Source organism: Psammomys obesus, unplaced genomic scaffold, assembly GCF_907164565.1.
Source record: "Psammomys obesus unplaced genomic scaffold, mPsaObe1.curated_primary_1811, whole genome shotgun sequence".
Classification (NCBI taxonomy): domain Eukaryota; kingdom Metazoa; phylum Chordata; class Mammalia; order Rodentia; family Muridae; genus Psammomys; species Psammomys obesus.
In genome coordinates this window covers 8,676,597-8,700,895 of record NW_026596234.1, presented here as the reverse complement: position 1 = coordinate 8,700,895, position 24,299 = coordinate 8,676,597, and positions in this window count along the sequence as shown.

Here is a 24,299-nt window from a genome sequence, read left to right as displayed (position 1 = left end):
AGCCTGTACTTTTCATGCAAAATGAACTTTGGGGATAGACTCTGTTTCCTCAAGATTTTCTCCAGTGGAAATGGTTGTATCCCAGTCACCTCATGTCAGCAGGGATTTCACTGGCAGGCAACAATGATGTAACACGAATGCCTGGATTTATACCCCGATATCCTTTCCAATAGCTCAAGGGCACTACCATTTATTTATTTTAAAATGCTCTTTCCCATTAAGTGGAGTCTGCAGTGACATCGCCTACCCACAGCTGTGCTTGGGAATGACCCGGAAGCTGTGTAGTTGGAGGAGAAGTATTTTGGGAACCTGGCATCGTGGCACATGCCTTTAAGTCCAGGAGGCTAAGACAGGAGGCCATTTTGGACCTTTTAGAGAGTTGTAGGCCAGGCTGGGCTGGAAAACCTGTTTCAAACAAAACAAAACAAAATAAGTGTTATTATTATTATTATTATTATTATTATTATTATTATTATTATTATATCTGGAAGTAGATTTTAGTTTTAGTTTATGGCTGGTTTCCCTGGTTGTCCAACTTGTAATTTCTTTGAAGGGTGTGATGAAGTTGTCTATAAGACTGTGGCACGGGCACAGAGAACCCACTAGGAACAGAAAGGCCCAAAACACAGCTAAGGATTTTTAAAACAGCTTTGCCACTCAAGAGGCAAGAAGAGGGAGAAGTGGGCTGTGGAGAGAGGTCAGCTGATAAGGTGGTTGCTGTGCCAATCTTGGTTCCCAAGTTCAGTTCCAAGTACCCACATTTAAAAAAATGTTGAGTGAAGGACTTGTAATCTCAGAGTCCTTTCCAAGTTGAATGAAGGTGGTCATCAAATATTAGAGCTCTGAGGATAGCTAAGAGCATGCTGACCACCAGGAAGAGCCCACTGGCCTATAGATGACTCTGTCTTGTAATCCTCTATTCTCTTTCTATTCCTTCCCATCCTACCCTTACACCCCCCCCATTCTTTTTCCAGTTTACCTTCTGAGAAATTAAGATCATCTTCAATACTAACCTCTCAGACTTGATGGAAGCAGTGATGACCCAACACTTAAATATCACATAGATACTGGGATTTATGGATTGTAGACATCAGACAGCCCTCATCCTGGGGCTGACACATTTGTAGTACTTGGGGTGGCTGGAGTGTCTCCATTCTCTTAAAAGAAGTCCATAGAGGCTTCAGACGCACCCTACTTTTACCCATACCTCCTTTGCTCACTAGTTTTGGAAGCAACTTGTCTACTTGCCCTGAAATTGGGGCTCCTGGGCTTAGAAAAACTTGATGGAAAGGGAGAATGGTACCTGGAATGATTCTGATATGGCACAGTACTAAAGGACACTCTACCCAGAAAATGGATCAATGTGTCACCATGTTGGCAAACCTGAATAAAACAATGGTGATCTCCCATCCAAGAGTTCTGATTGGCAGTCAATGAACAAAGAAAAACATAATAGAAGATGAAATAAAGGCGATTAGGTCCCATCGTACATGGGTGTGATAGGCAACCAAGGATCTCTTGGGCTGGAGAAAAGGGCTACATAAGGCATTTTAGGGAGTATCATTCAGAGATGTTTACTAACCTGTGCCCAGATTATCAGGCTACCCAGGAAGTGACAGGGCTCCAGAATGTCAGTCTGATGAGCTCATCTCTTAAAACACATCCAACTTTGCAGCTGAACTTGAGAAAATGTACAAAAGAGTTTTAGGGAAAGAGATTTCTCCACTTACATGTGATTCAAGCCAACCTCAGGTCTGAATAAAAAGCAGATAAGCTGTTCTGTTTACATAGAATATTCCTAACAGATGTGTGGGGACATTAGGACCCCCCAGGAATACTGTTTTCTAAGAGATGGACTTTCTTCCATGCACTGGTGGAATTTTTGCTGTGTGCTGGCGAATTGTTGAAATCAAAGTACCTTTGCCTTAGTGACCAGGCCTGAACATTTCAGACGGCAATAGACTCTGTTTTGTAGTGCTTATCATTCCAGATATAAAAATATTATGTGAATGTTCTTCAAAACTTTCTTTGAGACACCATATACATGAATTATCATAATTCTATTTTTTTTTTTTTAGTTTTTCCAAACAGATCATGCAATCTTACAAATACAAGGTGATACAGGATCTGGGGAGATGGCCCAGTGAGTCAGAGTGGTTGCTCCACAGGCAGGAAAAGCTGAGTTCAGACCCCCATCACCCAGGGAAAAAGGTAATGTTAGGTGGCAGACACCCCGACCATAGCACTGTTGGGGACCAGGGGCTTGCTGGCTAACAGATTCAATGAGAGACCCAGCATCAAGGGTATTATAATATCGACAGTGGTAGAAGAAGATACCCAGTTTCTTTCTCTGTCTTCCATATACATGCAGGGTGTCCTCATCCGCCCAAGAGCAAGCATATACCACACATGCACACATGTCCACACACGAGAAAGAGAGAGAGAGAGAGAGATCTGTAGAGAATGTTCTGAGTGCCTTCTCTGAGAAAGAATCATCATCTCAAGGATCTTAAACCTTTCAAACGAGGAAGGTCCCAGCCCTTCTCTGCACAGCAATCCCATAATGCACTGGGCCACCTTGTCTAAAGAGTCCTCTTAATTTCACCCCAGTGTTCATCTGCTATGAGTGTGGTTCTGATATCTTTGAGAGGTGGCAGCCCTCCCCCAATCTTAGTCAATTAAACAAGCTATTGTTTCTGATTAAGATATCACATCCCAGAGAATAATAGCAATTAGAGCTAGAACAGGGACCCCATGGGTCGCGCAGTCCACTTCCCTGCCAGCTCTCGAGAATGTTTTACATTACACTGCAGTTTTATGTGGTTTTCCTGATTTGGTGTTTAAAATCGCAGCACCTGTCAGTGCTAATTACATTCTGGCTGGACATCCCTGCCATGAGTTGATCAACTTAACATGGCTGGTTCTCAGAAGCTGACACTAAATGATGGCTTCTTGCTCATGGAAGGACACTGGGCAGTTGACAGGAATGCTTTCGGAGTAAAGAAAGCAGTGTGGTGATTTGGTTTCACAAGGAATTAAAAGGGCATTTTTATGTTGGAAAATGCTTTTGTCAGTTACTGAGTTTCAAAATGCTGTTACCATAGTAGATCTTTTGTTTTCAGTTGGCTAACTTTCAAAAAGCAGGCATCTCCCTTGGGTGGGGAAGGGCGAGGGACATTCTGGGGAGTCCAGGGAAGGGTGTCTAGGGGTACAATGCCTGATTTCCTACTTTTCTCTGATCCAGTTACTCCACTGCATGTGAGGCTGGAGGGGAAACGGCATCTGAGAGTTTACCATGATGCACTGCTGGTCCTGGTGTCACGCTTGATACTGTTCGCTTCATTCCATTCTCAATAAATTCACAAATAAAGAACCAGAGGTCACCATAAAGCTACCATGCCAGTGTCATAGCGGTAAGTAGAATAGTTTTAACAAATATTTTATAGATCAAATTTGGCCTATTTAATATCTTAAAATAATATTTATTAAGTTAAAGAACTAATATGTTGTTAATTTTATCTGGAAATAGTTAATGCTATATGAGTATCATTATTATCTTCTGTGTAATAATTACACAAGCCAAAAACATTCAGTGGACAGGAGTTATGAAATAAGATGCCCAGCATGTTAATAAAAGTTTATTTTTAACACTAAATTACAATGAATATCAAATAATCTGAAGCATTTTATTATTTCCTTTTGAATGGTATTGGCTCCATTTTGGTACATTCTTTTTAACATACCTGGGACCCCTTTCCACTTTGTAGGCTGTGGTCTGATTCCATCATGAGACTTCAGTTGTTGTATTTGGAGTGGAGACTTTCCCAGCTTTCTCAGTACCGCAGTGTTCCTCACATCCGAGGAAAATTAAAAATTTTACTACAAGCACCAACCTACCCATAAAAACTTAGACATAAAATTTACCCTGTGTGCAAGATGTTCAGAGATAAAGAAAGAGCAGATAGAGTGGAGAAAGTGCCCAACCAATGCTTGGACCAACCAATACCCACCCTGTGGGAGAGTGCCAACTGCTAACCCTATGATACTTGACTAAACTTGCAGACAGGACCCTAGAATAGCTGTTCTCTGAGAGGCTTTACTCAGCAGTGTCTCAAAACAGTTGCAGAGACTCACAGCCAAACATTGGGTGATGTGTAGGGAGTCTTGTGGAAAAGTGGGAGGAAAGAGAAAAGGACCTTCAGGTGACAGGAGCTCCACAAGAAGACCAACAGAGTTAACTAGTCAGGGCCCAGAGGGGCTTGCTGAGACTGAAGCATCAACCAAGGACCAAGCAGGAACTGGACCTAGCCCCCCTACAAAGATGTAGCAGATGGGCAGCTCAGGCTTCATGTGGGTCCTCTAGTAAGGGAAGCAGGGACTGCAACTGACTTAGACAAGGACTCAGTTGCCAGCTTTTAAATCACTTCCCTCTGCCTTGCCAGGACACAGGGGAAGAGGACAAGCTAAGTCCTGCTACAACTTGATGAGCTGGGGGGGATGGGAAAGAGAGCTCTCTTTTTCTGAGGAAAAGGGGGCAGGGGAGAAAGGGAAGACTGATGGAGCTACAACAAGGATGTAAAGAGAATTTTAAAAAATGAAAAAAAATTATATGTACTCTTAGAGTCATAACCATGCTGTAATCCACAGACCCAAAGAAGCTAAATAACGAGGGCCCAAGGGAGGATGTTTGAGTCTCATTCAGAAGGAGAAATAAAATAGATTTTGGAGGTGGATGGGTGGAGGGAACAGGGTGGGAGAAGGAGTAGGGAAGGAGACAAATGGGGAATGAGGATCAAGTGTGGAGAGAGGGAAGGAAGGGGGAGGGCTGGAGAGAAAAATAGAAGTCAGTGGGGGGGGGTATCTCTGGGATGAGCTGGAGACCTGGGCTGGGGGAGAATCCAGAGAGTTCATGAGGATGATCCTAGTTGAGACTCCTTGCAGCAGGTGGGATATGGAGCCTGTAGCCGGCAGGACTTTCAGAGGAGGGAGGAGTACATAAACCCACCCAGGAAACCTTCTACCCAAAGTTTGTCCTGCCTACAAGACGTACAGGGATAAAGACAGAGCAGAGACTGAGGGAACGGCTAACCAATGACTGACACAACTTGAGACCCAGCCCATGGGGGAGAGCCAACACTTGACATAACTAGTGATGCGCTTCTACTCCTGAAGACAGGAGCCCAGCATAACTGTCTTCTGCGAGGCTTCATCCAGCAGCTGATGGAAACAGATGCAGAGACCCACAGCGGAACGTTAGTCACAGCTGGGAGAGGCTGGAGGAAGAGTGAGGGAGAAGGACTGTGGGAGCCAGAGGGTCAAGGACACCACAAGCCTTACGGAGAATTAATCTGGGTTCCATGAGGTCTCACAGAGACTGAACCACTACCCCCAAAGCCCTAGCTGGGCTTCAGTGGAAGAGGGTGTGCCTAGTCTTGCTGTGACTTCATGTGCTGGGGGAGGGAAGTGTTGCTACCCCAGGGGGGCTATCCTTCTCTGAGGAGGAGGGAGAAATGGGGAAATGAGGGCTATGAGGGTGAAGCTAGGAGGGGGGGGGACACAATTGGGATGCAAAGTGAATAAATTAATTTAAATAAATAAATAGATAGATAGATAAATGAGAAATAGAGAAATAAATAAAATCTCATGTAAATCTGTCTCAGAGTGATTTAGGAAATACATGTTTTGTAGAATATTAGTGTCATATTGTTTTAAAATTAAAACAAAGTATGCATACTGGAATAAAATAGTAGAGTGACATCTTCTCTTGGTCTGGAGCCTGTAGCCCAGCTCCAACAAGTTTCCCAGGACTCATCTTTGTATCCTTTTTGAAAGAGATACTATAACATTTCAAATAATGTAAGTTCTATGCAATTTCATATAACAAAGAGAGATAATACCACCACACAGGTTGTGCTGAGGTGTTTTTTTTTTAAGCACAGAATGACATTAATGAAATACACATCACACATCCCATGATTTTAAGCTTTCTTTATGTACTAATTCATTTGATATTGCTACCTGCCCTGTGAGACAGGCATATATATGCTGTTCTTCCACAAACAAGGAGACAGGCAGTCCGAAGAGCTTAACTAAGTTGCCAGAGACATGAATGAGGCTAAGACTTATACTATTTCTACTATTGCAAAGTGACAATAAAAGTTGTTACTTTTAATGTGTGCATGATAGTTCACCTCTTACTAAATTAGTCTCTGAAAATGAACATTTGGACCATCTCTCTTCCCTATCCCTACTTTAAACACTGCCATGCTTGGTGTTATATAATGCTTTTTCCAATGCTTTGAAACAGAACAACCTGGTCCACTTAAACTTTCAGAGCTAGAAGAAAAGCATGCTGGTAGGAATTGCTTGAGTTTTCCTCTCATTCCAGAAACCCATCTTTAAATACTTGAGTAGAGCCTGGTCTCCCCAAATTCTCCGGCTGAAAGTTGGAGGCTCTGAACACAGTGTCTCCTTTCTGAGATCAATTACAACACACTGATAAATTCTTGCTCTGTTGGCTCCTGGGTCTGAGACCAGGGGAACTGAAATGCTCTTCTGCTCCACTCTGCACAAATGCATGACTTTCCTTCAGCCTTACTCCTTGAACTCTTGGTAGTTAAACTGAAGAAGATTTAATTCCTCAGAAAGCCTTTATCATGCCTTGTGACATTTTTGGTTGCAGTAACTGAGTGGCCGGCCTTGTGCTATGGAAGCCAGGAGGTAGAGGCTGACTTCCTCACCATGCACTTTTCAACAAAAGATTGCCCAGTGCAAGATACCAGTAGGTTCAGGGCTGAGAAGGGCTCCAACTCAATTATCACACTCTCTTCGATACTGTTAGTAGTCCGCCTATGGCTGAGCTCAGGCACACCTGACTTTGGCTTCTAAGGTTCCCACAGATGCTCTTTTTTTTTTTTTTTTACTGCATTAGGCTCTAATTGCTTGGGTTCATGGCTATTCTTGTTAAGACACTGTTTGCTGCATGGAGGTGAGTACTGATCTTGCAGAGGATGGAAGCATGGTGGATCACATTCATTCATAACTCCAGTTGCAGGGGATCTGAAGCCTTTTTCTGACCTCACTGGGAATCAAACACACACATGGCACATGTACATACCTGCGGGCAAAAATGCTCATACACAGAAAATAAAACATGTAAGTTTGAAAGAATAAAGATCTAGACAATGAGACAACAAATTGGATTCTGCAAGAAGAATCAAACTCGTGAGGATTTTAGAAGAGACTGGACTAGAAGCTGGAAAGACAGCTCAGCTGGTAGAGGGTCTTCAACAGAAGCATGGAGATCATAGTTCAATCCCCGGGACCCAGTTAAAAGCCAGCTGTGCTGTTGAATGGTTTTTAAACCTAAGTCAAGGGAGTCAGAGACAGGCAGATCCCTGGCCCTCACTCCCAAGCTACTCTAGCCTAAATGGTGAGCCCTACACTAATGACAGTAGAAGATGAATGAGTTCTTTGAAGTTCATCCTTTTCCATCATGTCTTCTCTTTGACACAGGCTAATCACCGTACACTTCCTGCAGATATCCTTATCTGCAGGCCTCTTCTGTCTTGTGTGTGTAACCTTCCTCAGTGGCCCTTCTTGCTTCTTATATGTTGGTTCTTAAACATGGCTGCAATGCCAGTCACTTGGGCCATGCCTCAGACCAATGGAATCAGACCCTGGAGTGGAGGTTTTATCCACCAGCTCTCTACTCTATAGTGTCAAGCCAAAACAGTCCTTCTCCACACTACAAACTGCCATTTTCAAAGCATAAAGCATTTGGTGGACACCAAATGGTGGAGGAAGTTGTGCAGTTTAAATTTAGAATTGTCTACATTCTCCTTTGAGTGAATTTTCCCGACCTGCTTCATTAGTTAGAAATGTCCTTAGACTCTGCTACCTAGACCCCCTTGCTTGTTGCTGATTGGCCATGCTCTGCCATTACTCCTTTCCTGTGCTCTGGGATTCATTTCCTTCCACCTTTAATCATCTTAGGCTTACATTTCATGGTCCAGCTCTGACATGTCCTTTCTTGGTACTTACTCAAATCTAGGGCTCCTTTCTCTGGTTCTCATAGTGAGTGTGTTACCATGGATCCCAATATGGAGAGAATCTTGTTGCATAAAAGTAAACCTATTTTTTTTTGTACAAATAAACTTTTTTTTTTTTAACCGAAGGGTCTTTATTTCCACTAATGGCTGAAAATTCTTGGTTTTTGATTACTTCCAGGTGAAATCTCAGTAATATTCAGATTATAGTGTTCATCCTTCCTTGGCTCTATGATTGTCAGAGAATTAAAATATGATGGAAAAAGTCATTCAAAAGCAAGAGAGAAATTTCTAGGGCTCCTGCTTGGTCCCCATTGACCCTCGCGGAAGGGAGATGTTTCCCTCCAGTGCTCAAAGGCCATGTTTTTCAATCTCCTTCTCGCGTTTGACCTCACTGTATTCTTTGTCTGTTTCTTGTGCCTTTGCATGCATCCATGCTTTTTGGGAACTTGAGAGCACTTTGGCACAATGACAAAAAGCCACATTGATACAATGACAACCCTGTATCATTGCCTGTCCTCTAGAGCTCCTTGTGCCCCTCACACTCTCAGGACTCCTCAGAAGCTGTTTGTTGGGTACCATCTTGCTGCAGTGTCACACTGGGTGTGAGAGGTGGAAGGAGTGAGCTATCTGTCCTCTCCCACCTAGCGTCTCTCATAGAGGGGTGCTCCACTCAAGGGACAAGGGGTAAAGCTGTTTCTTGGACAGCTGCCCAAGGCTTTGGTTTTGTTCAAAACTTTACCCATCATTGTCATGACTTAAAAGTCTCCTTCCTGGATAAGAATAAGGCTACAGAATAACTCCCCTTTGTTTGTTTATTTATTATTTATCCATTTATTTATTTGCTTATTTATTTTAATTTACAAACCGCAGTAGTCCTCCAAGCATTAGCATTGATTGTTAGCATCCTGACAACCCTGCCAGATTTCTGAAAAAAAATCAAACATTTTCACTTTCAATAACTTATCTATTTTATGTCTTCTATCAATTGCAAACTGGCTTTTGTTTGGTTTGGTTTGGTTTGGTTTGGTTTGATTTGGTTTGGTTTGGTTCTTTTGGCCCCAGCGTGTGTCTGCCTTACCCTGGAGGGTGTTCATGGAAGTTACAGACACATGGTAAAAGCCAGCAAATCCTGTCTGTGTCACACCATGGCAGGGCCTGCGATGCATGGTAACATTTATCATTCTGAGTCTTTATTGTCACCTTACCTGTGAGCCGGGAGCCTTTCCGTCATCATCTCAGGAGAGACCCTTCTGGCGACACTCGTAAGTGCTCAATTTATCAATAAACAAATACTTATTGAGTGCCACTTTGTGTAAGACACTGAGCTGGTTAGTGGGGATTGCATTGATCAATCTAGAGCCAAGACTTTGATGAAGCTCGGGTCTAGCCAGAAAGAGGGTGGGCCTCAAATCACAGCCCGCTGAATTCAGCAGTTGAACGACACAGGTTCCTGGTTTATCTTCTGAGACCGGACCCCTTGGATGTAAATAAGGAGGCACCAAGTAGGAAATGATATCTGATGGAATGGGGAATAATAGAAAACTCAGAAGGAGGTAGGGCCAGGCCTGCAGCTTGGTCAAAATGCAAAGTGAAGGTCCATTTGGCTTGAGGACAGAGAAGGAGGGAGGTGGGAAAGAACTGTCAGAATGATGAGCTGGTGAGCGGACAGGAAGCAGAGCAGGCATTTTAATGTTTATTAAATAAATCCGAGAATAAATGGGCTCAGCTCTGAGAAAGCAGAGACTTTGACTTCTGCTCTGAGTTAAGCCCCACAGTTGCCTAGAATCTGGGGCTGTGGAATACTGACTCATTCAATCATGCACGCTGTAATCACAAACCAGAGACAAGGCCAGGGGAAGAGCTGCTGAAGGCATCAGGCCACTCTGGTGCAAACCAGAGCTGGCTGCATCTCCTCTACAGCTGAGTTTCCACAGTCTTCTCTTCACCCATTGGTGCCTTCCAGAAGATCCGAGGGATGCTGGGGATGTGAGGTGGAGTGGGACATTCCCACAGCCAGTGTCCATTATCAAAGGACAGCAGGAGATGTGCTGAAAGACAGGACTAACTCGAGGCCTGGTCAGGAAGACTTTGACAAATCCTTAGACGAATCTTATCAGTGAGAGTTTCTTCAGAAGGATAGCCCCCCGGGGTGTGGTTCCCTTTCCCAATACTGAATCAAGAAACCTGTGAATGACTTAATTCGGGGAACACAGGTACCAAGCAAGAGGGTCAACCTCAGGACCACTGCTCTGAGTAAGCTAGAGATTCGAGGAGAGTCGTGGGCTGCGCACAGTGGGCTTGGCTGGTGGCAGCCATCCAATTGGAACAAGGATGCTGCCCTCCCCCTGTTCCTCCATTGCTCTAATAAAAGTCAGATGGGGGAACTGATCAGATCGCTCTCTTGGCTCAGACCCCCTTTAAATCAAACAGAGGTCTATTTTGGCTCTCTATGTTAAGCAGACCCAGAGACCTGACATTTTGTGTTTATTTGAAATGATAAGCTTAATCATGAGCGAAATGTTAAGAGATGGTAGAACTGGCCACAGTAAGGTCACATCATGTCCCTGCCAAACACAATACAGCCTCTAGCCCTTGCCAGGTTGCCAAGCCCTGCCACAGGGGGCCCGAGGCGCTGGCAAATGGGGACCAGAGTCTGTCTATGTGATAATTAGTCCATGGTGCTCGGCAGAGACTGCCAAATCTGCCATATGGTAGTTTTATGACCTGGACTGCTGTTATCTCTGGAGAAAGCTAACATCATAATCTCATTTCCTCGTTATCTGTGATGAGAACTTGAACCTTCCATGGGGCAAACATGCAAGGGGGTGAGGAAGCTAAGGATTCTAGAGCCTGCAGTTGTTACTGCTGAACTGCAAGAAAGGATGTGTGAATGCTAACAATGGCTGCCCTCTAAGGTACCCGAGGGCGTTCTACAAAGTCTGTTGTGTGCTATCTATGGGCATTAACTCCTGACATGGGAAGGCAAGCAGGGCTGACCTCCAGAAGTTTCACCCAGGATCCCATTCATCTTAGTGCTGTGTGTTTTAGGAACAGAAGGGCCAAGGGTTATTTTTATGATTTATTTTTTGTTTTCACTTATGTGCAATTATGTGTGTCTCTGTGTATAGAAGGACGTGAGGGGGATCCCTGTGGAGGCCAGGGGCATCAGAGCCTCTGGTGTTTGAGTTGAAGATGGTTGTGAGCCACTAATGTGAGTGCTGGGAATGAAATGTCAGACCTCTAGAAGAACAGCAAATGTTCTTAACAGCTTAGCCGCCTCTCCAGGCCCTGGATGGGGATTCTTTATCAAAATTTCCTCCAGAGTCACCTATAGTAGGGTTTCCAGAGGGATCATAGACTCCAATGATATGAATTCTCCAAAGGATTTTGTTGGGAGGGGAAGCGTCAACATAATGTACAGCCCTGTTCCTAAGAATGGCAGACCATCATATTTGCTCAGTGAACTCCTCCATGAAGGAGAAAGGCTGTGGGTGACCCCTAAATCCATGTACGGTGTCCCTGTCTGCACATTTTATCTCCTGCATAAGGAGACGGTGTTGAAAAAGAGGAGGCTGCAGCAGCTGGAGTAGCTGGAAGCTCCCAGGCATACCAAGAAGCCTACAATCTCAGACACTCTCTAAGTTAATCTCTCTTGTGAGACTTGGGGTGGAGACTGCCCCCTGCCTTGTTCCTCACATTTATTTTTTTCCTTTTCTTCTTTTTTTCAGGGTAACCATGAGCCCAGCTCCAGGTAATAGCTGACAGCCGGGTATTGAGAAGATGTCCACCACTGTTGGAATGTCGAGAGAGAAAAACGAAACAACTGACTTACCTTTTGTTTTGTTTTGCTTTGCTCCTGCTTCCGTTCCTTTGTTATTTATCTGGAAAGCTGGTACAATGGTTGGCATTCTAGTAGCCATAGCAGACTTCCAGAGAAAGCTTGAAGCTACAAGTCTTGGGCTCAGCATGTAAGAGCAGAAGCAAGTAAGCTAGAGTTCCAGGAGAGAGGCAGAGCCTTCTCTTCCTTCAGCCCCCAGATGTCTACCGGCAGGCTCTGGAAAAATCCTTTTCTATGTCATTATTTGTGTTTTTACTTATGAATATCTGTATTTTATTTATCATTGATTCAAGTCCTTATGTTAAATGATAGAAGTAAGCTATTTCAGTTTAATACTATCTTCTCTACCTTGACATGTTTTTGAGCTCCAAGAGGCTGCCCAGCACCAGATGTAGGGTCTGTGTTGTAATATTCTGCTTATTGTAGTGCTCTGTAATGAATCATTAACTGTCTCCACAGAATGGCCGCATCTTTTCTCACTCTATCTGTGTGTAAAGGTTATCAATTAATCTATCTATCTAGATGTATCTACATTTGTGTATGTACATTTTTATCATCTTATGTTATCACATGACACACACACACACACACACACACACACATATATTGAATTTTTAATTATCTCCCATAATCTTTAAAAACATATGCTTAAATTGAGGGCAAATTGTTATGCAACGAACAGGACCTATTTTAAAGGGATCATGTCACAAGCTTTGATTGACATGTACACCTGGTATGACCCAAACTTAGTCAACTAAAAGAACATCAGCTGCTGGGTGAAGAACTAAGGGTGTTGTCCAGGAAGCTTCAAAAACACGTGCATGCTGGCCAGTTCATGAGGACAGTATCTTATCCCGGTGCCAAGAGGGACTGGAGACGCGCTTGGCACAGGGACAAGGTCACAGTGTCCACATTCACAGGAGTTCCCGGGCAGGACCACAACCTTCCCCTCATCTGTCTTGAGCATGGCCAGTCTTATCGGTTGATCATGTCAGGATGTTTTCTACAGAAATAGCCAGATTGTGTGAACCAGATCACATGACCTTCGATAAATCACCCTCATCATCCCTTGGTATTTTGAAAACTGATGAAACGGCTGGTTCTTGGCTCCTTACTTTGTATGCAAATGATGAATTATAGATGGGAACGAGGAGAAGGTTGTCTCTGGCTTGCTGGCTTCAGGCGGAGTGGATGAGAGGAGGAATTCAAACCCCAAAGACTCTGGTTCTCTTGGGACATTGTTAGCCTTCTGCAGGAATTATTAAAATGTACAGAACTGTAGAAGCCATGCTTTATAATAATTAATCAGGGTCTGTTGATTAATAAAGCTCATATTTTAGTCTCGATGATTCAGGGGATCATCCGAAGGACAGTGTTCTTGTCACTTTGATTAAGAAACCCGACTTCGCAGTGGAGAGGAGAGTAGAGACAGTTGTGCTTCCTCCGTCTCCCCATAAAATAAATATTGAATGAGAATATTAACTCCTTAACCTTGGCAACAATTTGTAATTTTCATAAGGGGGGAAAACTCGCATATTCAGCAAATAAATCGCTGTGGGGATTTCAGGAAAACAAATTGGAGAGAATGAAGAATGCTGCCATATGAATTCTGTCACTTTTATGGGCCAGAGTGATTAATTTGTTTGTTTGGGTCCCTCAATTAAGGCCACAAATAGAGTAAGGTGTCGGGAGCAAGTTAGCAGTGTCGTCTGGCACAGAAGAGTCAACTTGTGGGGAGGAGAGGCATTCGGGGGGGGGAAGTGAGCTGCTGCCCCCACCTTGAGCCTACATACCACACCAGGCCCACCCTACCTGGGGCTAGCTGCTGAAGCTGGAACTTCTCTATTAATAGTTTTAAGCTTGTTTTAACTGATAACCCCTTTCATTTCACAGCTACACTGGAAAAACATGTGTTAGAATTAGCAGGGCCAGCCAGAGATGTTCCTGGGTTATCTAATTATTTTTGAACTCAGTTTGACTAGGACTAGAGAGAAAATAAACAACCCAGAAACTGTTTACCTTGGTACTTAGATGGTTTCCTTTGTCCATGAAGATGATGATGTTGATGATGAATGGAGGCCAAAGCGTTAGAGGCCAACACCAAAACTCTTTTTAAAAAAAAAAAAAAAAATTTTATAGTCACCTGGGGCTCCAAGATGTATGTCTATCCTCCTTTGACCTTCCGCACTGCTACCAGGGGGATAACGTTTATGGAAATATTTGCCAGTGCGTGTATTTAGCTTACTGTTTCCCAGGCCAACTCGGCTTAAAACTTACTGCTTGGGGATGCTTGATAATCCGCGTTTTGTTTATAAATTTTATTTGTTCTTCTAACAGTCTTTTAGGCCATCCGTCTATAGGGGATCACAGATTTAATGTGATTGTTTTTAATTTTACTCCAACATTGGCTTTTTGAAGAAGAAGCATATGTTAGTGTGTTAGTGGTGTGTTAAGGGGAGAGGTAAGTGAAACAGATGTGTTTCATATTTTTCTCAGAAGAAAATGAACAAAGGACAGAGAAAATGTCCTTTCAAGTGGGTGGGAAGGTCTAGAATTTCCTGCAGTGCCTTGCTATCATTACCTGGTATTTCCCCTTTCCAGCAACATGGCCTTGATCAACTTCCTTTATCTCTTCGAACCTGACTTCTGGTTTGAAAAGCAAGACTCCATTACTACCTGCTTTTTAGGCTTGATGTTATGATGAAAGGAAGCTTGTATTATGTATTGCTAATAGCTTTTGGCATGTCTTTAAGCATTTAAAAAATGCTAGAAAATGTTGATGATAAAGGTGAAGGGGACGTGGTGATCTGTGCTGCTTACAGGCTGAGAATGAAAGAGGACAGAAATGACAGAAAGAGAAGTGGCCAACGAGGGAGTTAGCATCTAGGGCAAGTGAAGGAATGTCAAGAATGAGGACAGGAAACTGGCTCTGAGTCCCAGGAGGCAGAGGAAAACAGTAGTGGAAATGTGTCTCCTTAGCTGGACCATGATGGAGCTGGAGGAGGATGAGATCTGCACCTTGGGCTTCTTCTCTTCAGATCAACATGGTCCTGGTTGATGCTGGCCACTCCTGAGGAGCAAGTGAAGAGTGAGAAAAGAACAGTCAGGATGACAAAGGAGAAGACAGGAGTACTGAATGGCAGGCAGAGGAGGACCTCTGAAGCCACAACCTTATCGGTGAATGTTTAGATGGTGTCGGTGAGAGGATCAGTCAGGTTTTCTGTGAATGGTTTTGGAGAGCAATCATTTGGCAAATTGAGTCCATGGATAATAGCAAAGTCTCCTTTGGCTAGCAGAAGAAACAAAGGGTAAAGAAACAAAAAGACTGATGCTCAATCACATGACCACCTGCTGAAGAGAGTGCTCAGTCGGAGGCCCACCAGCTGTCTAGCCTGACTGGCCAATGAGTGCCCACAGTGCTGCAACTGTAGGTACCTGCTGCTTGGCTTGGCTTTTAAGTTGGTCCTGGGGAATCTGAATCGGGTCTTCATGCTTGCGTACCAAGTGTTCTATCAAGCCTCTCTTTCAACCGAACCATCTTCCTAGCCTTCCCATGAAGGTAAGCAATCAATTAGTATTTTTTTTTTTTTTTGTAGAAAGTGGTGAATAAGTGGTGGAATTTTATAGTAACAACCACTGTCTGTTGACATTTCCTTAGTTTGCAGCAGCAGGAACCCAACCCAAGGTCTCATGCTTAAGAGGCAAGTGCTCTAGCACCCAAATAGCCACAGTTCCACTGTTGTCTGTTTAGCACGTGGGAAGAAAAGTCCGTCTTTCAAAGAGAGAACAGGATGTCAGCATGTGACTTCTGCTGAAGGCAACATCCCTTTTTGTCACTGAAAAAGAACTTTGCTTTGGGAAGAGTAACACCCAGGAGGAAGGTCCCTTACCATCTTGAAACTCTTCTTGGCTGTCTACCAGGCCCTTCTGGTGCCCGTCTTCTGTCTCCCGTTCCTCTTCTTCAGAGGCAGTTGACTTAAATTCCCTGCAGAAATGGCCCTTCCCTTTTGTGGTCTGTGGAGCTGTTTTGACGATCCAGTAAGACAGTTAATGTAAACCCCACCAAACAGCTCACGATTACATTAGAAATGCTAATTTTCGGAGTTCTCCTTTCTTTCTTAACAACACAGTTCAAGTGATGCTTAAAATAATAGATTTACCATTGTTAAATCATCCTTTAATTGTTCTAAAATTTAGAGTATTGTCATTTTTTATCAATATATAAAGCTTTGGTTAATATCCTTGTATGTATGTGTGTGCTACTCTGGATAAATTACCAGAAGTGTGTGATTTATTAGTTTTTGTTGTATATTCAGGGGATGTGAATGATTATCTCTTGCAGCATATCTCTCTCAGCTAAAGAACAAAGCATTTTATACTTTCAATAGTCATATAACAGTTTTCAGTAGTGGGTACAATGTCTTAGTCATTTTAATTTTTTTCTATACCAAAACCATTTCATATTGAAGGATTTTCCTTATTTGGAAGGCAGAGTATTATGTTCTCCAGTAGCATCACTTAGAACTGCTACTATGCCCAGCTTGATGCCCAGGTAATGCCTAGAGTCTGAGTGGAAAAAAGGCATCAGGGATGCCTCCCTGGCAGCTCTGGAGCTTTGAAGTTGAGACCCAGTTCCTGAAGCTGTCCCACTGTCCCAGCATGGGGCTAACACCTACAGCATAGGGATATCCAGGAGTCATGGGCCTCCACCCAGCTCTGGGTCACTTCTGTGGGTCACCTGAGGCCCAGTTGCTTACACTGAAATTGCCTGCAGCTTTTCCACAAAGGCTGTGCATGACCCAATAACGTGATAATAAATTACCTTCTGGCTATAATCAACCCGATTATGTCACCCTGGTATGCAGAGAGAGACCTCTAATGTTTATGTGCACTCTCCCCATCTCTCTCTGTCCACCTGCTGAGCAGAAACCTGACACTTCTTTAAATGGTTGTCACTGAGTCTCAGAACTGTTTCATACACAACCTCCATAGAAGATTCTCCTGTTTCCCGACTTAGAGACTCTCAGCTGAGGAAGATGATGGGCTGTAAGTGTCAACTCCCTTCGTATTTTCCACTCTCCTGCCCTTTCTGCCTGTATCACAGGTGACATTTTATGTGGAAGTTATATATATGCTACACAATTTCCTAAAGACTTCCCCATGCCTGGTTAAGCTTAAACTATAAAAATCCAAGAAGCAGCCCAGCAATGCATGAGGAAAGCAATCTACGAACTCACCAGAGGGTACCTTTCTAGTAAGAGGTGGAGTTGGGGTGTTGACCCAGGGTGCCTAACTCCAGAGATGTAGCTTATCTCCTATCTCTGTGTTGATTCAATGTTTCTAAATACTATAAAACCCTAGGAAAAATGATCACATAAACTGATGTGCAAAACTGTAAATTAATTCCTACCAACACCTGCCTGCTACGGGGGCATGGTTGTTTTAAGGTGTCTATGAGTCTAGCATGTCACACTCTGTATTTCAGTCAAGTTCAAGATTTTCTGGAGATCCCTGCTGTAGCTTATTAAAATGAGGCAGTGGGGAAAAGCTGAGGAAGGAGTCATTCATTTGAGGTGGGTTTCATTGACTAATGCCCGTGCCAGTGTTGGCTTCTCCGCTCCTGCTTCTCCAAGTGCTAATAGTGAGATCCGGTCCCTGCAATCCTATTACTGGTGGCAGTGGAATATAATCAGGCAGAACCTGCAGGATAAGTCAAAAGATTAAATTAAGTTGGGATTTGAATCCCCACTAAACAAGAATCAAACAAAGATTAGATTTCTGGACCCCAGTCTCAGAATGGCTTTCAAGGGCTTCTCTCAAACAACAACAAAATATATCATTATTCACTTCGACCATGACCATGGGCATGTTCAAGGAAATGCAGACAGAGAGAGAGATGAGGGAGGCCAAGGACCGGCCCACGGTGGAGTTGAGTTTTGCATCCCCAAAGTGCTCTGGATTCCTAGAGCTTGTTTCTTTCCTGACCCACTCAGGAGAAGGCTGAAATCGAATTCACACCCAGAAACACAGAAATCAGAGGGTCTGAGAGAGATCCACCACCTTACTCTTGGCTTGTCTGCATTCAAGTTCAGTTAGCACAAGGCTTGTTTGGGTTCAGAAAAAAACATTAAGAAAAAAATTAAAGAAAGCTTCCTTTTGGGTAAGAGTTGACAATAAATGTGGGTTGAAGGGACGACTTTTCTTTTCCTTGGATTTTCCTTTGTCTATATTCTGTTTTTGTTGGTGGTCTACTGTTCTTAAATATAATACATATCATTGTCAAATTACATGCAATTGACTGTTTTTCCATTGTAATGGCAGCTCTTAATTTGGTGATTCTCTGAACACAAAAGATTAATTCTTTAATTCTTTTTTAAAATGTGGTTTTGAAAATTTCACATCATTTTTCACCCTTCCCTCTCTTTCCGAATGCCTCTTGTTTCCCACCCCACCTATCCCACTCTCTTTCAAATTCATGGCCACTTTTTCCTTAATTATCAATGCTACACATGTACATATATATATATAAATGTATAAATGCAACCTTCCGGATTAATTTAGTGCTGTCCGTACGTACGTTCTTAGAGCTGACCGATTGGTACTGGATAATAAATTAGGGGGTTAAACCCCAAGGGAGACTGATTCTCTCTCTCACACACACAAGTGGTTACTTGTCTGTAGCTCTTCATTTAGGAATGGAGACTTCTGAGATATTCCCCCATCGATGTTGGCATGTGTTACTATTGTTCAGGTCTTGTTTAGGTGACCATATTGTTAAAATTTCTTGGGTGCTGTTTCCCTGTCATCTCTAGGAGACATATCTTGCGGCAGACTTCTTCAGGTTCTTACAATCTTTCTGCCACCTCTTCTGAGGTGTCCCTCTGGGTCCTAGATGCCCAGATTGTGTGGTAAGTGTACCAACTGGGGCTGGCCTCCTATAGCCAGTTTGTTCTCTACAGCTTGGCCAGTCGTGCAATTCTGTAATGGTTTCTGGCTGCGGCCAAAAGAAGCATTTTTGATGAGGATTGAGAGCTTTCTTAAACCAGTGTAATTTCTAGTGACATTCTAAATACTTATCTCTACACCCAAAGACTGATTCTTGACAATAAACCACAATCTAGGTGATTTCCACAAGAATCTCACTTTGTAAAGAAAATGGTCAAGATTGACAATAAAATATGTAAATGGGTTGTTCAGGATGCATTATTCACAAGCAAAAGGGAACAATTTGAAATTTCAATAGTCAGGCAATCGAATGTTGATGGCTGCTCTTCCGGTTGGATGTGTTTGCTCCTCCATTTCCCTTTGGTAGCTTGCAGAGTCACATGTTTCATGGGCATAGATTCATGCCACGTTGGTGTCTTTACTGTGGAGAATTTATTCTTCTTACAGACCTCAGGATGGGGCTTATTTCACAAGGAGAGGAAAAAATGGAACCACGGTGAGGCAGATATACCACGTGTTGACTCAGCCAATGTACATATTTCTATATATCAATGAACTTCAGGAGCATATAGAATCTGCCAACATCAAAAGTCTATGTATTCTAGAATGTGTAAGTTGGTAGCAGCTATTACTGAAAGGTCATGTAAATTGTGTGACTCACAACATGGGCTGGGCATTCCCCTCAGAACCTTCTGTGTGGCACTTATGTCAACCCGATGACAACGTATGAGACAGATACCCCTTTCAGTGGAGAAGTTTGGAATTCATACCCTAACGGCTTTATCTCACGTTCCTAATGACTACCTAGTACTGAAACTCATTTGATATTAGATAGTCCCATTCTCTGCCCTTATGCCCTGTTGACAAGTTAAAAAACAAACAAACAAACAAACAAACAAACAAACTTGTCTCTTGGGTAGAGGTTCGTATCCATTTCATTTGTGGTGAGTGTTAGGTGTTTTTTGTCATTCTGTATATGGCTTTCTCTGCTCTGTGTCATGTGTGTGTCTGTTCCTGGGTGTACGTGGGCCTTCCTGTGAGTAGCATGCATGTAGAAGTAAGAAGACAAGCTCGGCCGTCATTCCTTACCTCCCATCTTTATTCTATGGGGATCTCTTTGTTGTTCACCACTGAATAGGCCAAACTAGCTAGCCTGAAAGCTCCTAGAAATTCTCGACTTCCCTCTTTCTGTAGGAGCGCTGGGGCTGCAGATGAGCATGTTGTATCAGTTTCTAAGCGGATACTATGTATGGATCTGCTCCAGAAACGCTTTACCCACTGAGCCATCTTGTGAGTCAAGGTTCCACACCTCTCCTTGGCCTGACAGAGGAGTGAGATCCCAGATAAGCCAAAGGATTGCATCTCACAGCAGGAGCTGATTCTTTTCTGTGCTTCTGGTCCTGCGCCCTTTGCCATTTGGATCTATACTTTCCCCTTTATTGTACACACTGTCTCACATCTTGTAAGCTCTCTCTCTCACCCATTCTCTTCTTGCTTCACGCGGGCACAATGATTTTTGTTGTTAACATCTGAAGACTTTTCATGGGCTCACCTGCTGAGATGAGCATGTATAGAAGAACAAAGGTCCTTTCTACTTGGGGACTCTTCCCTTGTGCTCCCCAAATTAAAAATAATGATGAGGGCTGACTTCTGGGTGCTTTTTGTATGCAGTCACTGTGCACAGAGCCATGTGTGCATTCTTTATAGATGAGGAAACTGATAAAGGGAACGAGCAGGCTATAAAACAGAGATGGATGGTGTCCAAAGAACTCCAAACAAACTGAGCCAGGTCCCAGGTGTCTCATCCTCAGTAGAGTTTTAGGTCACTGATGTATCCAACTCAAAACAAAGCCTGGGCACAGTATCAGCTGTGGGATACTTGCAATTGGCCATGGATTGTGCTATAGAAGTGTTCCTTGAACCCCTAAGCTCATCCACAGGTACGCATTACATCATCTGCCAAAACGTGTCTTCCCGCTCTTTCTGTTGCCTCAGTGCCCATCTCCAGCCCCATCCCCACTCCAGCCTCTGCTGGAATGAGTCTGTTCAGAGAGAGCACTCTGACAAGCTCATCTGGTGTGTTCCCTGACTCCAGCCACCGATTATCCCTTAATTTTCCTCTAGGCTCTCCTAAGTGCCAGAAATGATATTTCTGTGGTTTCTTGCACATTATGTCACCCTGTTAGAATGCAAATCCTCATGACCCTCTTGATCACCTCAGTATTCCCTGCACATGTAACTGTTTCTGACATAGTGCAGACGCTCACATTTGCTAAGCACATAAATAGAAGAATGCATTTTTACTAGCGTATAACTCATGCACTCACAGCCCCTGATTGTTGCCTATGTGACAGTCATTAGATGGCTTCCCTGAGTGCAGTTCTGTTATTTCATCTGGAAAATGGGGACAGACGCATCCCTTCAACCAAGGTAGCTTTTAGACTTCCACAAAGCAGTATGCATGGAACATTTAAGATAGCTTTAATTGAAGTCAGAGTTTCGCTGGAGGGGAGGGGGAAAAAGAAATTTCCCGTTTCTGTTTTGTCTTTATACATCAACTATTTAAACAGCCTCCCTCTCACTCTACTAGTACACACAAAAGTACAAAATTGTACAGTCATAGATTGCAAAGGAGGATTTAAAAAAACTAGAAATTTAATAGATTTGGAAACTGGGAAGAATATATAAAATTAGATCTTCAACATCCTGTATTGATGTAAATTTACAATGTTAGGATTCTTTGGCTCTAAGTTGAATTCCATATCAAACAAACTAAAGTACAAAAATATACTCTTTTCACTGAAACAGCCAGGACAGTCTGGCAGGACCAATCCATCAGCTTAGTGACGTTGGCAGCCTGTGTCTCTCTCCATCTCTCATCTCTGCTTCCCTGGGCTGGCTTCACACCGAGGCTAGCCATTTCTCTTCACAAGCATCCTCTTTGATATGAGACCCCTTGCCTTTCAACTAAAAGTGTCCACACACTGAGAGAACAAATTCTTCCTTGTCCCAGTAAAGAGTTTTCAAACCATGGCTGGCTGCCTGGCCTTCCTTTGGCACATGATCTTTGGTAATTAAAGCAGCCACAGAAATAGGTGTTCCTAATGGGCGAGGCCTAGGGGATGTGTTGCAGCCTTAAGTCAAGAGTAGATTGCATCATTTGGCTTGAGACTGGAGAAGAAATGGCTTCTATAAGAACGAAGGGCTGTTATAACCAGAAGGGCCATTGGAAAAGTCAGCAACAAAAGACACTCAACTATTCCCTTGGCTGCAGGAGCACTGTGATGGCTGACAGTGGTTCTGATGATAAAGGAGAGGAGGGATAGAGAGATGGCTCAGCTGGCCAAATTCTAAACACACGAGCTTGAGGACCTGGGTTTGTAGCTTCAGCTCTTATGTAAGACGGAAGTAAAAGCACATGTCTGTAAACCCAGCAGTGACAAGGCGGGTAGGAGGCTGCCTGGAGCCTGATGGCTGGCCCATCTAGTTGAATCAGTAAGTCCCAAGTTCAATGAGAGATACAGTAGTCTACAATGGATTTGAGGCCAACACTGGACAGCAACCTCTGACCTGCACAGGTACTTGCAAACATATGCACGTGTGTCCCCAAACACCTGTATGCACACACAAATTTATATTTTCAAAATTTTTTCTATGTCCCGTTCATCACAATCATCTCAAGTTTCACTGACCAAAGTCCTCATCTAAGATAGATGCTGGACATCCACAGATAAAATGCTGAGTATTGATGGTCAATACAGTTAGACAGGAGTAGGGCAGTGTAAGCTCTGAAGCAGTGGGTCCATTGGGGTGATGCAAGAATACTGGGCAGAGGCTTGCTTTAGGGGATGGGGCTTATTGCAGGATTAGCTGTTAGAACATCCCCAGAGAGGGCAGCATCCGATGTCAGCACTGGAACCAAAACTGGAAAAAACGTTCAAGATTCCCGTCTAAGTAAATAATTTTTCCATCCAACTGGAATGAAAAAAACCATGAGTCGTGTTTAGGGAAATTTAGAAAGATACCTGCTTCTCCCGGGGAGTGACTACTCCTGTCTGGCCACTTCCAGCTCCCAGGAAGAACAGAATAGAGGTGCGTACAGTGGGGACATCTCCAGCAGAAGTTTGTGCGAGCATTGAGTCTTACCCGACTGGCTGGTGTCAACTGACACCTGATTGCCCTAGAAGGAGAACAGATGTCTCTACAGGTTTGGTTCTGCCGGTCTCTGATGCTAACACTCTCAGAGAGCACAGTGCTAGACCACCCAAACCACAGAGTCCCCTGTGGTCGATTGAGGCTAAGAGCGCCCTGCTAGAGTGGCTTCTCACCATGACCATATGAAGGATGGCTTTCAAGCCCTAAATAACAATGTATCCTCTAAAGAAATGTATGGACACACATTTGCACAGGGACATCCACACAACACACGTGCAGTGTGAACAGCCATTCAAACACCTTCCATTTCAAAGAGATTGCAAAGGAAGATTTGCATCAGGGAAAATCCAACACGTTTTGTTTCATAAATAGAACTGGTGTGGGAGTTTATTGTTTTCTCTCCGGAGGGATAAACATTTTAATTTAATAACAGTCAGAAAGTGCCTAAGTGTGCTTGAGGAAAAAAAAATATCGTGTTCTTAGGAGGGCAGATTCTCTTCTCTTCCTGAATAATTGGAAGGGGAAATTTCAGAGCAATACTATTTAAAAATGCTAACCAAAATATCCCAAGCGTCAAGATCAATAACAAAATAACTATAGTAGAACATTTTTACTCCCTGCATTAATATGTGGCAGGCATTTTACATATGCCATCGGATCCATTTCTCATGTCAAGCCTATGACCAGGGAGATCTCTATTTTACAAGTAGGTAAACTGAGGCTAACAGAAGTTGGCCAGCTGGAAAGGAAGGGATAGCGATGGCATTCAAGTCCAAGTCTGTGTGGCTCACCTTGAAGTCTGTATTGATATTAATAATTTTAATACCAGGTCAAGCAGAGAAGCTTAGCTAGGTCGAAGATTTGTGTGAAGAGAGGGATTGAAAAAGAAAGAACCAAAATAGAAAAATAAATTTACACAGTATTTATTAAGAGAATACTGCCACAGCTGTGGCAACAGACAGTGAGGTGGCCAAGCCAAGAAAATAGAATCATATGTGTGAAAAAGAAAAAGAAAACATGTACACAAAGGGAGCCATCACATAAATAGAATTTGGTCATATTTGAGCTCGTGTGTTGCTGGGCCTCTGGGAAGGAGGCTGGCTGTTTTCTCCATGCACACATATGAAGCAATGGGGCTCCATTAGCCATTTCTGCCTTCATCTTGCATGCTTCAGCCACAACTAGTGATGCCCTCCTGTGTTAGTTACATTTCTTGTCACTGGGACAATGGTACTTGACAGAAGCAACAGAAAGGAGCGGAAATTTATTTTATTCACAAAAGTTTACTCCTTCATGGGAGTCAAGGCACC